The 13611-nt window shown below is 44.4% G+C and overlaps 3 pseudogenes across 3 annotated transcripts; all 3 read left to right on the plus strand.

Annotated features, from left to right (window-relative positions):
- The first annotated feature begins 3363 nt into the window (after nt 1-3363).
- On the plus strand, nt 3364-5543 carry LOC311614884 (exportin-7-like; annotated as a pseudogene). The gene is made up of 2 exons: nt 3364-3680; nt 4835-5543. The product of its transcript is annotated as an exportin-7-like (transcript).
- A 7-nt stretch (nt 5544-5550) lies between these two features.
- LOC311614885 (exportin-7-like) lies at nt 5551-7269 on the plus strand (annotated as a pseudogene). The gene is made up of 2 exons: nt 5551-5568; nt 5768-7269. The product of its transcript is annotated as an exportin-7-like (transcript).
- Nucleotides 7270-9044: 1775 nt separating this feature from the next.
- Nucleotides 9045-10365, plus strand: LOC311614886 (C-terminal-binding protein 1-like; annotated as a pseudogene). The gene has a single exon. The product of its transcript is annotated as a C-terminal-binding protein 1-like (transcript).
- The last annotated feature ends 3246 nt before the right edge of the window (nt 10366-13611 follow it).

Here is a 13611-nt window from a genome sequence, read left to right on the forward strand (position 1 = left end):
CACACTGGCCAAGTTGTTCTCATTTTTGTTTTTTAATTTTTTTAAATATATTTTATTGATTTTTTTACAGAGAGGAAGGGAGAGAGATAGAGAGCTAGAAACGTCGATGAGAGAGAAACATCGACCAGCTGCCTCTAGCACACCCCCCACCGGGGATGTGCCTGCAACCAACGTACATGCCCTTAACCGGAATCGAACCCGGGACCCCCCAGTCCGCAGACCGACGCTCTACCGCTGAGCCAAACCGGTTTCGGCTGCTTTTTAATTTTTATTGAATGTATAGGCGTGACAAAACTTATATAGCTTTTAAGCGTACTATTCTATATGTGACCGGTATAATGTAGTGTGTGTTCACCACCCAAAGTCAAACATATATTACTTGGATGTTTAATAAGTCCAGCACATTAGGTTAGCAATGGAGTTACACTATTACCAAGTTAAAAAACTGAAAATAAATGTCCAATGAAACAAACAAAATATACTGTCCTCAACAAGAACAAAATTACTTCATTGTTTTGAAAGTTTGAGAACATCTTAGAACAAAAGGACCAAAAGGTCAAAGATTCCTTTAAACAACATCAGAAATTGTACCATCAGAGAGATTTTAACTGGCCGGAAACTCTTTCACTAACTGTACACTTAGTGGTTGGAAAAAAAACAGCTTATTAGGTACTGCTAACAATTAACTTTGGAACTAAGTGTCTCAAAATTCCTCTTACATGACTCTAGATCAGCTGACATTCAGATGAGTCATACGACTCCATGGCAAGATGTCACAACCTATTTCAAGTACTTATCTATGTAAGATTTTTGTAATGCTACATAACCAAAGCAAAATCCAAAAGTAAACTGTAAAAACACACAGGTACCGAGACCATTATCTCAAAGAGAAATGTGCACCCTCATGTCCGTAGCACCATTATTCACGAAGTTCAAAGGAGGAAGTGACCCAAGTATCCATCAAGAGATGAATGAACAAAATGTGGTCTGTGCACTCAATGAAATGTTCTTCAGCCTTAAAAAGGAAGGAGATTCAACACATGCTGCAACAAGAATGAACCTCATATATGTCGAAGCAATTTCTTCACCGATACTGCTCCTAGGGCAATGGAAACTAAAGAGAAAATAAACAAATGGGACCACATCAAAATACAAAGCTTTTGCACAGCAAAAGAAACCATCAACAAAACAACAAGAAAGCCCACTGTGTGGGAGAACATGTTTGCAAATGTTATCACCGATAAAGGTTTAATCTCCAACATCTACAGGGAATTTATACAACTTAATAAAAGGAAGATAAATGATCTAATAAAAAAAATGGGCAACGGACCTCAATAGAAACTTTTCGAAAGAAGACAGAAGGAAGGCCTAGAGACATATGAAAACATGCTCAAAGTCACTAATTATCCAAGAGATACAAATCAAAATGACAATGTGGTACCATCTCACACCTGTCAGAATGGCTATCATCAACAAATCAACAAACGACAAGTGCTGGCGAGGATGTGGAGAAAAAGGAACCCTCATGCACTGCTGGTGGGAATGCAGACTGGTGCAGCCACTGTGGAGAACAGTATGGAGTTTCCTCAAATAACTGAAAATGGAACTCCCATTTGACCCAGTGATCCCACTCCTAGGAATATATCCTAAGAAACCAGAAACACCAATCAGAAAGAATATATGCACCTCTATGTTCATAGCTGCACAATTCACCATAGCTAAGATATTGAAACAGCTTAAATGCCCATCAGCAGATAACTGGATTAAAAAAAACAGGGGGAACATCTACACAATGGAATACCATGCTGCTATAAAAAAGAAGACATTCTTACCATTTGAAGCAGCAGGGATGGAACTGGAGAGCATTATGCTAAGTGAAATAAGCCAGGCAATAAAAGAAAAATACCACATGATCTCACTCATTTATGGAAAATAAAGAACATTATAACTTGATGAACAAAAAGATAGATACAGAGACAGTAAAGCACCGAACAGACTGTCAAATTATATGTGTGTGTGTGTGTGTGTGTGTGTGTGTGTGTGTGTGTATGCTGAGTGGCCAGATTATTATGACCACCCCATCAGTACTTCATTGGGCTACCTTTTGCCTTCAATACTATGGCGATTCTTCTTGGTATTGACTCCACGAGATGTTGAAAGGTGATGCAAGGAATCTGACACCATGCCTGATGAATAGCACTGTCCAGTTCTGTGAGATTGGATGGTGGTGGAACCAGCTGCCTGATGGCTTTTAACTTCGTCCCACAAATGCTCAATTGGATTGAGATCTGGTGATTGTGGGGGCCATCTAAGCAAGGTAAAGTCTCCCTCATGTTCTTAAAACCACTCCTACACAATACAAGCACCATGGCATGGTGCATTGTCTTGTTGGAAGAAGCCATATCCATTGGGATACTCCATCAACATGATAGGATGAAGTTGATCAGCAATGATACTTAGGTATGTTGTGCTATTCAGACATTGTTCCACACGAATTAAAGGGCCCAAATCATTCCAGGAAAGCATGCCCCAAACCATAACACTGCCCCCGCCAGCTTGAAGGCTCGTACTAATGCATGTGGGGTGCATGCTTTCATGCTGTTTCCACGAAATTCACTCTTCCATCTGCATGATACAACTGGAAACGTGATTCATTGGACCACATGTCTTTTTTCCAATGCTCAACTGTCCAATCCTTGTGCTCCTGAGAAAATTGGAGGCATTTTATTTTGGTAACTGTAGACAGCAAAGGTGTTCGAACAGGCCTTCGGCTTCCATAACCTATACGATACAGTGTACGGCTAATTTGCCTACAAATGTCAGGTGGTCATAATAATCTGGCCACTCAGTGTATAATAAAGAGCTAATATGCTAATTAGACGAAACAGCAGAACTACCTTCCGCACAAAGCTGGGGCTGTGAGGGCCAAGCCCCTTGCATAAATTTCATGCATCGGGCCTCTAGTCAATAATAAAAATATATTTTTTAACAAGACAAGTAACCATATGATTCCACCTAATGTGAGGTAGATCAAAATATAAAGAGATGGTGTCTGTTATTTTTGGTATCTTCCAAATGACTATATATTATCTTTATCATTGGAAAGCAGAATATACTATTCAATAAGAGAGATTTGCCCAATCATAATGAGCAACCCCCACCACCACCAAGGACCAGATTGTGATATCTAAATACCATTTCCCACTAAAAGAAACAAGGACTTTTTGGAGAAATAGCAAGGTCAGGTGATATATAAGGGAATCCTGCATCATCTTTTTATATCAGGAAGCAAGGAAACTATAATAATCTTGGTGTTGTGTCAAAAGAACTAGGGCACCAACTTGAAGGATCTTGTGGAACAAAATGATGGATCATGTTCAGAGCCTGGTCCAGCTAGAGAATCTGTGCAAACAGCCATATGAAACCACAGATACAACCACTCCGCTCCGGGCAGAGAAAGGCTTGGCTGAATTCACCAACAGCCCTGATTTCCTGAACAAGTGTGAGCTACTCCTGAAAAGAGGGAGTTGATCATATTCCCAGCCTCACAAAGCTTGTATCATGCAGAAATAATCCTTCACCAGTGGAACAACAAATAGATTTTGGAACTCAATTACCTTCCCTCTTGGCCAAAGTTGGCTACTTTAGTGACACAAGCACTTATCTATAATAATAAAAGGGTAATATACTAATTATAATAGAATAAGATGTCTTCTGGATATCATTCCAGACATCCTTCCTGACAAAGCCAGGGCTGGAGGGAAGCCAGCCTGGGTCCAGGGTGCCTGTCGGCAGCCAGAAGAAGGAAGTAGCCAGGGTCCCAGGTGCCTGCCGGAGGCTGGAGGAGGGAAGCCTGGGTCCCGGGTGCCAGAGGGAAGCTAGTGCCAAAGCCGGGGGAAGGAAGGCCTACTCTTGCACAAAATTTCATGCATTTGTCCTTTAGTCTATATATGTGTGTGTGTGTGTGTGTGTGTGTGTGTGTGTGTGTGTGTGTATGTATATATATATATATAAAAGCCTAAGCAACTGTCCGACCATTTGCCCAGTAGCTATGATGCACAATGACCACCAGGGGCCAGATGCTCTGAGCAGTAAAGGAGAAAGCCCAATTCCTCACAGAATCGGCTGTGGGTTAGGTTGCTGCTGGGGCACTGTTGGCCCCAAATCAGCTTCATCAACACCCCAGAACCACAGAGGAGGAAGGAAGGAACCCGATTCCTCGTGGAATTAGCCATGGGTTAGGTTGCTGCTTAGGCACTGTCGGCCCCAAATCTGCTTCACCTGCACCTCGGGCCCATCATGGGACGTCAGAGGCCTGATGCATGAATCCCTTGGCCTGGCCTGTGCCCTCTAGCAATCCGGGACCCCCTCAGGGAGAGCTGGTTTCAGCCTGATCCCCACATGCCAGGCTGAGGGACCCCACCTCTAATCTATATATATGAAAGTCTAAGCAACCAGCTGACTGGCCAGTTGGTATGATGCGCACTGACCACCAGGTGACAGACACTCAATGCAGGAGCTGCTGAGTGACAGCTTCTTTGCAGAGTGCCCTCTCATACTCAGGGACCCATCGGGGGAATGTCATAGACTGCCGGTTTCAGCCCAATCCCTGCATGCCAAGCCAAAGGACTTCACTTGCTGGAGGAACCCCACTCACTCTGCAGACGCCCTTCAAGCCACAGTACCACCCCAGGTGCAGCTGGCCAGGGAGGGACCACTGGAGGTTGGCCCCAGGGCGTGTACAGCCTGTCTCGCCCAGTCCTGCCCTGCCACCCACCTTCTTAATTAATTTCCTTTAATTTGCACGAATCCATGCACTGGGGTACTAGTTCAGTTATATTCCAGTATCAGAAAACTGGGCTGGTTTGCCTGTCAGAAGGACTATGTCTTCAGAAATGCAATCACAGACGTCACAAGGTTTTTACAGGATAATGTTGAATACTGCATTATTGGCGTCACAATTTTATCTCAGCTAACCAATGAAATTAATCAAGCAGACACCACCCATCATTTAACCCAGCACAGAAAAATAGTCTCTTCTTTCTGAGATTCATCGTTATTTGATATCTTCACACTCCCCTGCAATTTACTAAAAACAGGCTTCGGGAAAGAGTCTAAACTTGAATGATGAAAGTCAGCATAGTTTGCTCATGCAACTGCTCAAACTCACGCATAACTGCCTATACTCTGATTTTATCCGTGCATCTACTGACGAGTCCTCAGATGACCTGTGCACAGTACATATTCTCATCAGCTGGAGGATCAGCATTCTGAGATTCTTCAACTCTGCAGCTGTTTTTTTTGTTTTTGTTTTTGTTTTTTTAATTTGTATCATTCCATTCCTCCTTCATTTTCACCTCGGGGGTTATCCTACTTAGTACCGATCACCTAAGTTTGAAGATCCCTGCTTAACAATGCAAAGACGAAGTTTCTCTCATCTTGCTGATGGTGTTAAACCAATACTGGAAAATCCACAGAGTTTATCAGACCCGAACAATTACCATGAGGTTTGCAGAAGATTGGCCCAACTTAAAAATAAATAAATAAATAATGGCTGAAACCAGTTTGGCTCAGTGGATAGAGCGTCGGCCTGCAGACTGAAAGGTCCCAGGTTTGATTCTGGTCAAGGGCATGTACCTTGGTTGTGGACACACCCCTAGTAGGGGCTGTGCAAGAGGCATCTGATCGATGTTTCTAACTCTCTATCCCTCTCCCTTCCTCTCTATAAAATATCAATAAAATAAATATATTTAAAAAATTCTCGAAGCTGTACTGCCGACTCTTGGAAGTTCTGGTTTGAACAATGAGACCATGGTCCTAAGCAGCATCATAGAAAAAAAAATCACCAACCTCAAGTACTGGGGCCACTGTGAACCAATCACCTCTAGGATGCTACAGCTTCTCAATTCTATTGGGTACAATACTGTCAGGAAACCAGTGAAGCTTGGTGAACAAGCACACAAGCAAGCACTTTTCCTTTTTTGGGTCTTAACAATCAGTCCAACCTGACAGACATGCAGTGTCAGACTACCTTCTACACAGCATTTGGGCACCTGCTCATGGTAGATTAAGGAGAGGATGAATATCGGTCTGAACAACTGATGCTGCCACTCACAGCAGCGTTGGAAGCTATGGCCCAGATGTTTAGCACAAATAGTTTCAATGAGCAAGAGGCAAAGCGAATTCTAGTGGGCCTGGTAAGAGACCTGAGAGGGGTAGCTTTCACCTTCAATGCCAAGACCAGCTTCATGATGCTGTTTCAGTGGGTATACTCATCCTATATGCCAGTTCTCCAGTGGACAACTGAGCTATGGTACCGTGATCCAGCCTGTACCACACCTGTGCTCAAGCTGATGGCTGAATTTGTTCATAATATATCCCAGCAACTCCCATTTGATGTCTCTTTCCCCAGTGGCATCTTACTCTTCAGAGGAACTAGAAAGATGATAACAATATATGGCAATCGCATGCTGACACTAGGAGAGGTCTAAAAAGATCAGGTCTAGACACTGAAGCTCAAGGGCATCCCCAGCTGCTTCTCCACTCTGAAGGCTACTCTCTCAGAGCAATGTCAATTTTGGGATCTTCTATCTCTATGGAGACAATGCCCTAGACAACGCTCTCCAGACCTTCATCAAGGTGCTCCTCTCTATTCCCAAAGGTGTTCTCCTGGATTACCCTAAGCTCAGCCAGTCTTACAATTCACTACAGAAAGTCCTGGCACAGGACAACTTTATTGCAAGCCTGGAACCTCCTATCATCATGTATATTCTCTCTTCCATATCTAAAGGACTAACTATACTTGACGCCATGGTATGCACAGGCTGCTGCACCACATCATGACATGCCTCTTCAAGCAGCTGTTGCATAGCAACAGGAAGACTACAATGACCCTGCACCAGGAGAGTTACTATATTCTGTATACCCTACAGCAGCATGCAGAGATGATCCAGCAGATGTTATCAATGGTGCTGAGCATCATCATCTATAAAGACTATAGGAACCAGTGGTCTATGTACCATTCCCTACCTGGCTTACTCTTGATGAAAACTATGTTTCTGACCTAAGGAACAGCAGTGGAACAGCCAGCCTCCAGAGAAGTAGCAAGCTATACGTCTTTCTTTCAAAAACCTGATGGAAGGCATAGAGCAAAATCTTCTAATGAAAAACAGACGGAATCACCCAGGTCTGTCAGCTTCCCATCAAGAAGTCATCACTTCAATGAAGAATCCCACTTATGGTGTGAATAGCAATAATATGATGAGCTGACACCTCCTTGGACTCTACCCGTACAGAGCAGCATCCCTTTGGTCTGGCTCATGGGGGCAAACAATTACAAGGGAGAGGGCCTGGCTGATCCTGGTTACCTCCTCCAGAGGTGTGAAGAAAATGGCAAAGGTCAACTAGCTGTTTCCCCAGGGAATATGGGTATGAATGCACCCACGAGGGCACAGAATACTGCTGGTTCTTGAGGGATGGGGTGGGAAGGGGGGTGTGAGGAAATAAAGACACAAATATGTGAGACTCAAGCTCCCTCTCCTGGGGCCACCCAAAGGGAGAGAAGCCCCGTGTCCTGCCATAACCTGCCTTGTAAAAACATATACATTTTTTCATAACATTTTGAACAAGGTTGACATTAACTCAAGTTTAAAAGCAATGGTTTGAAATTAGAAGTCAATTACAAGGGGAAAAAAATCTGAAAAACACAAAACATATTGAGTCTAAATACCATGTTACTAAACAATGAATGGGTCAACAATGAGATCAAGTCAAAAATCAAGTTACCTTGAGATGAACATACAACCCCAAAACAGTGAAAGCAGTTCTAAGAGGGAAAGGGATCTTCTTGATTGAGTTTGGAAGGTTGTATTTTTCTAGGAATATGTCCGTTTCTTCCAGGTTTTCTAGTTTGTTGAGACAGAGTTGTTCATAATATTTTTTAACAATCCTTTATACTTCTGTGGGATCTGTTGTTATTTTGCCTCTATCATTTCTGATTTTGTCTGGGTCTTCTTTTTGCTTCTTGGTGAGCCTGGCTAGAGGTTCATCAATCTTGTTTATCCTTTCAAAGAACCAGCTCTTGGTTTCATTGATCCTTTTTTTTTTTTTGGTCTCTATGTCATTTATTTATACTCTAATCTTTATTAACTCCTTCCTTCTGCTCACTCTGGGCTTTTATTGTTGCTCTCTTCCTAATTCTTTGAGTTGTAGGATTAGATGATTTGCTACCACTTTTTCTTATGTTTTGAGGTAGGCCTGTAGAGCTATATAAACGTCCCTCTCAGGACTGCTTTCATTGTATCCCATAAGTTTTGGATTGTTCTGTTTTTATTGTCATTGTTTTCTAGGATGTTTTTATTCCTTCTTTGATCTCATTGGTAACCTAATCAATATTTAATAACATGATATTCAGCTTCCTTCCAAGTGTTTGAGTGTTTTGGATTGTTTTTATTGTAGTTAATTTCTCATATTATGCCATTGTGGTCTGAGAAGATGCTTGGTATGATTTTAATCTTTTTGAAATTGGGGGGCTTTGCTTGTGACCCAGTATGTGGTCTATTTTTGAAAATGTCCCATGTGCACTTGAGAAGAACGTATATTCCATGGTTTGGGGGTGAAATGTTCTGAAGAGGGAATTGCACTGCTGGTGTGGCGCAGAGCAGCTTGGACAGCTGCACTGGGGCACAGGCAAACAGGCAGAGCAGCGGATGGTGCCCAGGCTGCCCCAAGTGCCAAGCTTGTGGTGGAGCACGCCGGACTCATTGGGGCCCGCAGCCACCTGCGCCTTTCAGTGGGCAGCTCGCACTTGCTGAAGAAGAGCCTGCTGCTCTTCAGACTCTGAGCCTGGCACAGGTGCCAGTGGCTGCCATGGACCTGGAGCCTAAGAGCTTTGGTTTGAGACAATTAGAAACATGGGATGAGAATCCAGTGGCAGGATGCAGTTCTGCCTGGGGACTTGGAAGATAGAACGTGTTGAAAAGTCAAATTCATGGTTATGGAAGCTAAGCCCATTTTAGGCAATGTCAGGTGTCTGACCCCTGATCATGAATGAGCCCTTGCACCCCGGCCCCTGGTGGCGCTGCTGGATGGCCGGGTCTGCACAATGGAGATGCCTATCCTGAAAGACGTGGCCACAGTGGCCTGTGATGTGCAATCCACGCAGGAGATCCATGAGAAGGTCCTGAATGAGGCAGTGGGCATGCTCATGTACCACACCATCACATTGACCCTGGAGGATCTGGACAAGTTCAAAGCCCTCCAGATCACGTCCGGATTGGCAGTGGCTTTGACAACATCAACATCAAATTGGCTGGTGACTTAGGCATTGCTGTCTGCAATGTGCCAGCAGCATCCATGGAGGAGATGGCTGACTCCACCATGTGCCACATCCTCAACCTGTACCACAGGACCACCTGGCTGCACCACGTGCTGTGGGAAGGCACTAGGGTCCAGAGTGTTGAGAAGATCCAGGAAGTGGCTTCTGGAACTGCCAGAATCTGTGGGGAGACCTTGGGCATCATCATACTAGGTTGCGTCAGGCAGGCAATGGCATTGTGGGCCAAGGCCTTTGGGCTTCAACATGCTCTTCTAAGACCCCTACCTGCCACACGGCACTTAGTAGGCACTGGGGCTACAGAGTGTGAGCACCCTGCAGGACCTGCTGTTCCACAGCGACTGCATGAGCCTGCAGTGCGGCCTCATGAGCACAACCACCACTTAGTCAACGACTTCACCATCAAGCAAATGCAACAAGGTGCCTTCTTGGTGAACACAGCCTGGGGTGGCCCGATGGACAAGACGACGCTGGCCCAGGCCCTGAAGGAGGGGCGGATCCATGACACAGCCAAGTCGGAGCCCTTCAGCTTCAGCCAGGGCCTTGAAGGATGCCCCCAACCTGATCTTCACCCCCCACACGGCCTGACATAGTGAGCAGGCATCCATCGACATGCATAAGGAGGCGGTCTGGGAGATCCCAAGTGCCATCACAGGCCGGGACCCTGACAGCCTGAAGAACTGCATCAACAAGGACCACCTGGCCAACAAGGACCCAGCTGTCGTGCACCCCAACTCAACAGGTCCACCTATAGTGTGGTAGGCATGGTTCCCAACAGCATCCCAGCCGCCGTTGAAGGCATTGTCCCCAGTGCCATGTTCCTGTCCCACAGTCTGCCCCCAGTGTCCCAACTGCCCCACACCCCTTCTCCCAGCCAAACCTTCAAGCCCAAGATGGATAGAGACCATTCGAGTGTAGCATGGGCGGAGCTCTGCAGCCTTGGACAGGTGCCCTTGGATGCCGGTGGCACTCCAGAGACTGTCCGGGCGCCCAGCAGTGGGAGGTGGCGTCGACCTCCCCACATTGACTAGTCCTGTCCTGAGGGCTCATGCTGCCCCATGTTTTGTGTCCTCATTAAGCAAAAGAAGTTAGTAGTTAATTCTATCATGAATGCCCTTGTCTGTGTGCAGCCTTTAGAACATCACCAAGGGTTTGTTTGCTTAGCTGTCACCAAACAGACCGAGGGGCATCAGCAGCCTTCGAATCGCTCCTTCTCTGCAGAACGTGCCATGCAAGGCAGTTGGCAAACTTCTCAGGACTATGAATCCTTCCCGTTTTTCTTTCTACACCACACAGTGCATTTTTTTCCCTATCAACTTGTCTTATTTTTAGAATAATTTAGAGAAGCAAAGCCAAGGCTGTTTTTCCTAATTTTGGCATGAATCCTCGTTCCAAGTGAAGACTGCACTGCGAAATAGTGGGAGAGGCGGGAGCACGCAGTGCCTGGCCCTCAGCACTGTCACAGGGGTGCGAGGCGCGGCATCTGGCCTTTGTGGAGCCATCCTGCTGATGTGGTAGGCTAGCAGTATTTTGGTAAAAATCATGTTGATGACTGTAACCATTTGTATGAATTATTTTAAAGAAATAAAAATCCCAGAAAGAGCGAGAGAAACCAAGATGGTGGCATAAACACCTAAATTGCTGCCTAGCACAACCACTTCAAAACTACAAATAAAAGACAAAACGGACATCATCCAGAACCATAGGAAGGCTGGCTGAGTGGAAATTCTACAACTAGAAGGAAAGAGAAAAGCACACTGAGACTCAGAGGAGCTGCAGAGTCAGAGGTACTGAGATGTGTGTGCACACAGAAAGGACTGGCAACTGAGTGCACAGCTGGCTTTCTCAAGCAGGAGGGAGACAAAAGCTCCCTACTGTACTGAATTCCAGTGCCGGATGAGACTCTGGGGACCCAGACTCATTTGGGGAGAAACTGGACTGTCAGGAAAGAGAAAAGCACACTGAGACTCAGAGGAACTGCAGAAGGCACAGGCACTGAGTCGCGAGCACAGAGAGAGCAACAAAAGCTCCCGACTGCACTGAACTCCAGTTCCAGGCAAGACTCTGGGGACCCAAACTCATTTGGGGAGAAACTGGACTGTCTGCCAGCAGGCAAAACTTGAGGGCGGCTTTCTCTCAGAGGTGCTTGTAACAATTACCACGGGACACTGAGATACAGGGGCCTATTAGGGCAGGGCTGACGGGATACCAATGCTGTCTGCTCTGCCCTGAGATTCCGCCCCATCCAAGCTGAGCACAGAGGCTTTTGCAAGTCTTGCCTATAAGGATGTCTCCAGCACAGAAGTTCTCCCAGGGTAGACACAGCTGATCCTCACAGCCAATTGGCCTGGAGGTCAATTCCCCCCAGTGATACCAACAACAATCAAGGCTTGACTACAACAATACTGTGTACACAGCCCAAAAAGGGGTGCACCAAGAGTGTCCACCTCAGGTAACTGGTAATCCTGAGCCACTGGGCCTGATAGGGCACCTAGCACACAAAGCTACTCCACCAACTCAGGAAAGCAGCAAAAATGCGGAGACAAAGAAACAGATTACAAATGAAAGAAATGGAGGAAAGCAAACAAATGGATATAGAGTTCAAAACCACGGTTATAAGGTTTTTCAAGAATTTCCTAGAAAAGGCTGATAAATTTAGCGCGACCCTCAAGATATAGAAAAGGAGAAATTAAGCATACACTGAAATAAAAAATATTATATAGGGATCTAACACCAGACTAGAGGATCACAAGAATCAAGTCAAAGATTTGAAATACAAAGAAACAAAAAACACTCAACCAGAAATGCAAAAAGACAAAAGAATCCAAAAATATGAAGACAGTGTAAGGAACCTCTAGGACAAATTCAATTGTACCAACATCCAAATTATGGGGGTGCCAGAGGAAGAGAGAGAGCAAGATACTGAAAACCTATTTGAAGAAATAATGGCCAAAAACTTCCCTCACCTGGTGAAAGAAATAGAGAAATTAGGCTTACAAATCCAGGAAGCACACATAACCCCAAACAAAAGGAATCCAAAGAGGATCATATCAAGATACATCATAATTAAAATGCCAAGAGCAAAAGACAAAGAGAGAATATTAAAAGCAGCAAGAGAAAAACAGTCTTTTTACCTACAAGGGAGCACCCATTCAATTGTCAGCTAATTTCTCAACAGAAACTAAGCAGGCTAGATGGGAGTGGCAAAAAATGTTCAAAGTGATGAATAGCAAGAACCTACAACCAAGATTACTCTACCCAGCAATGCTATCATTCAGAATTGAAGGTCAGATAAAGAGCTTCACAGATAAGAAAAAGCTAAAGGAGCTCATCACCACCAAACCAGTATTATATGAAATGCTGAAAGGTATTCTTTAAGAAGAGGAAGAAGAAAAAGGTAAAGATAAAAATTATGAACAACAAACACCTATCTATCAACAAGTGAATCTAAAAACCAAGTGAATAAAAAAATCTGTTGAACAGAATAAACTGGTGAATATAATAGAATCAGGGGCATAGAAAGGGAGTGGACTGACAATTCTCGGGGGGAAAAGGGTGTGGGGGTGTGGGAAGAGACTTGACAAAAATCGTACACCTATGGATGAGGACAGTGGGGGGGAGGTAAGGGCAGAGGGTGGGGTGGGAACCAGGTACAGGGGAGCTATGGGAGAAAAAAGAGGAACAATTGTAATAATCTGAACAATAAAGATTTATTAAATTTAAAAAAATCCCAGAAAGAGAAAAAAAATAAAAGAGGGAAATGCATAGCATTACAGGTCTACCTCAAGAAGCAAGAAAACCACTGTTCTCAAAACTGCCTGGTACAAGAATAGACATATAGACCAATGGAACAGAACAGAGAACCCAGAAATTGACCCAAGCCATTACGCTCAATTAAAATTTGACAAAGGAGACAAGAGCATACAATGGAGCCTCAACAGTCTCTTCAATAAATGGTGTTGGGAAAATTGGACAGATACATGCAAAAAAATGAAATTTGACCACCAAGTTATACCATACACAAAAATAAACTCAAGCCGAAACCGGTTTGGCTCAGTGGATAGAGCATTGGCCTGTGGACTGAAAGGCCCCGGGTTTGATTCTGGTCAAGGGCATGTACCTTGGTTGAGGGCACATCCCCAGTGGGGAGGTGTGCAAGAGGCAGCTGATTGATGTTTCTCTTTCATCGATGTTTCTAACTCTCTATCCCTCTCTCTTCCTCTTGGTGAAAAATCAATAAAATATATTTTAAAATAAATAAGTAAATAAAATCAAAA

Source organism: Pipistrellus hanaki, assembly GCF_964339955.1.
Source record: "Pipistrellus hanaki genome assembly, chromosome: X".
In the NCBI taxonomy this organism is placed as follows: domain Eukaryota; kingdom Metazoa; phylum Chordata; class Mammalia; order Chiroptera; family Vespertilionidae; genus Pipistrellus; species Pipistrellus hanaki.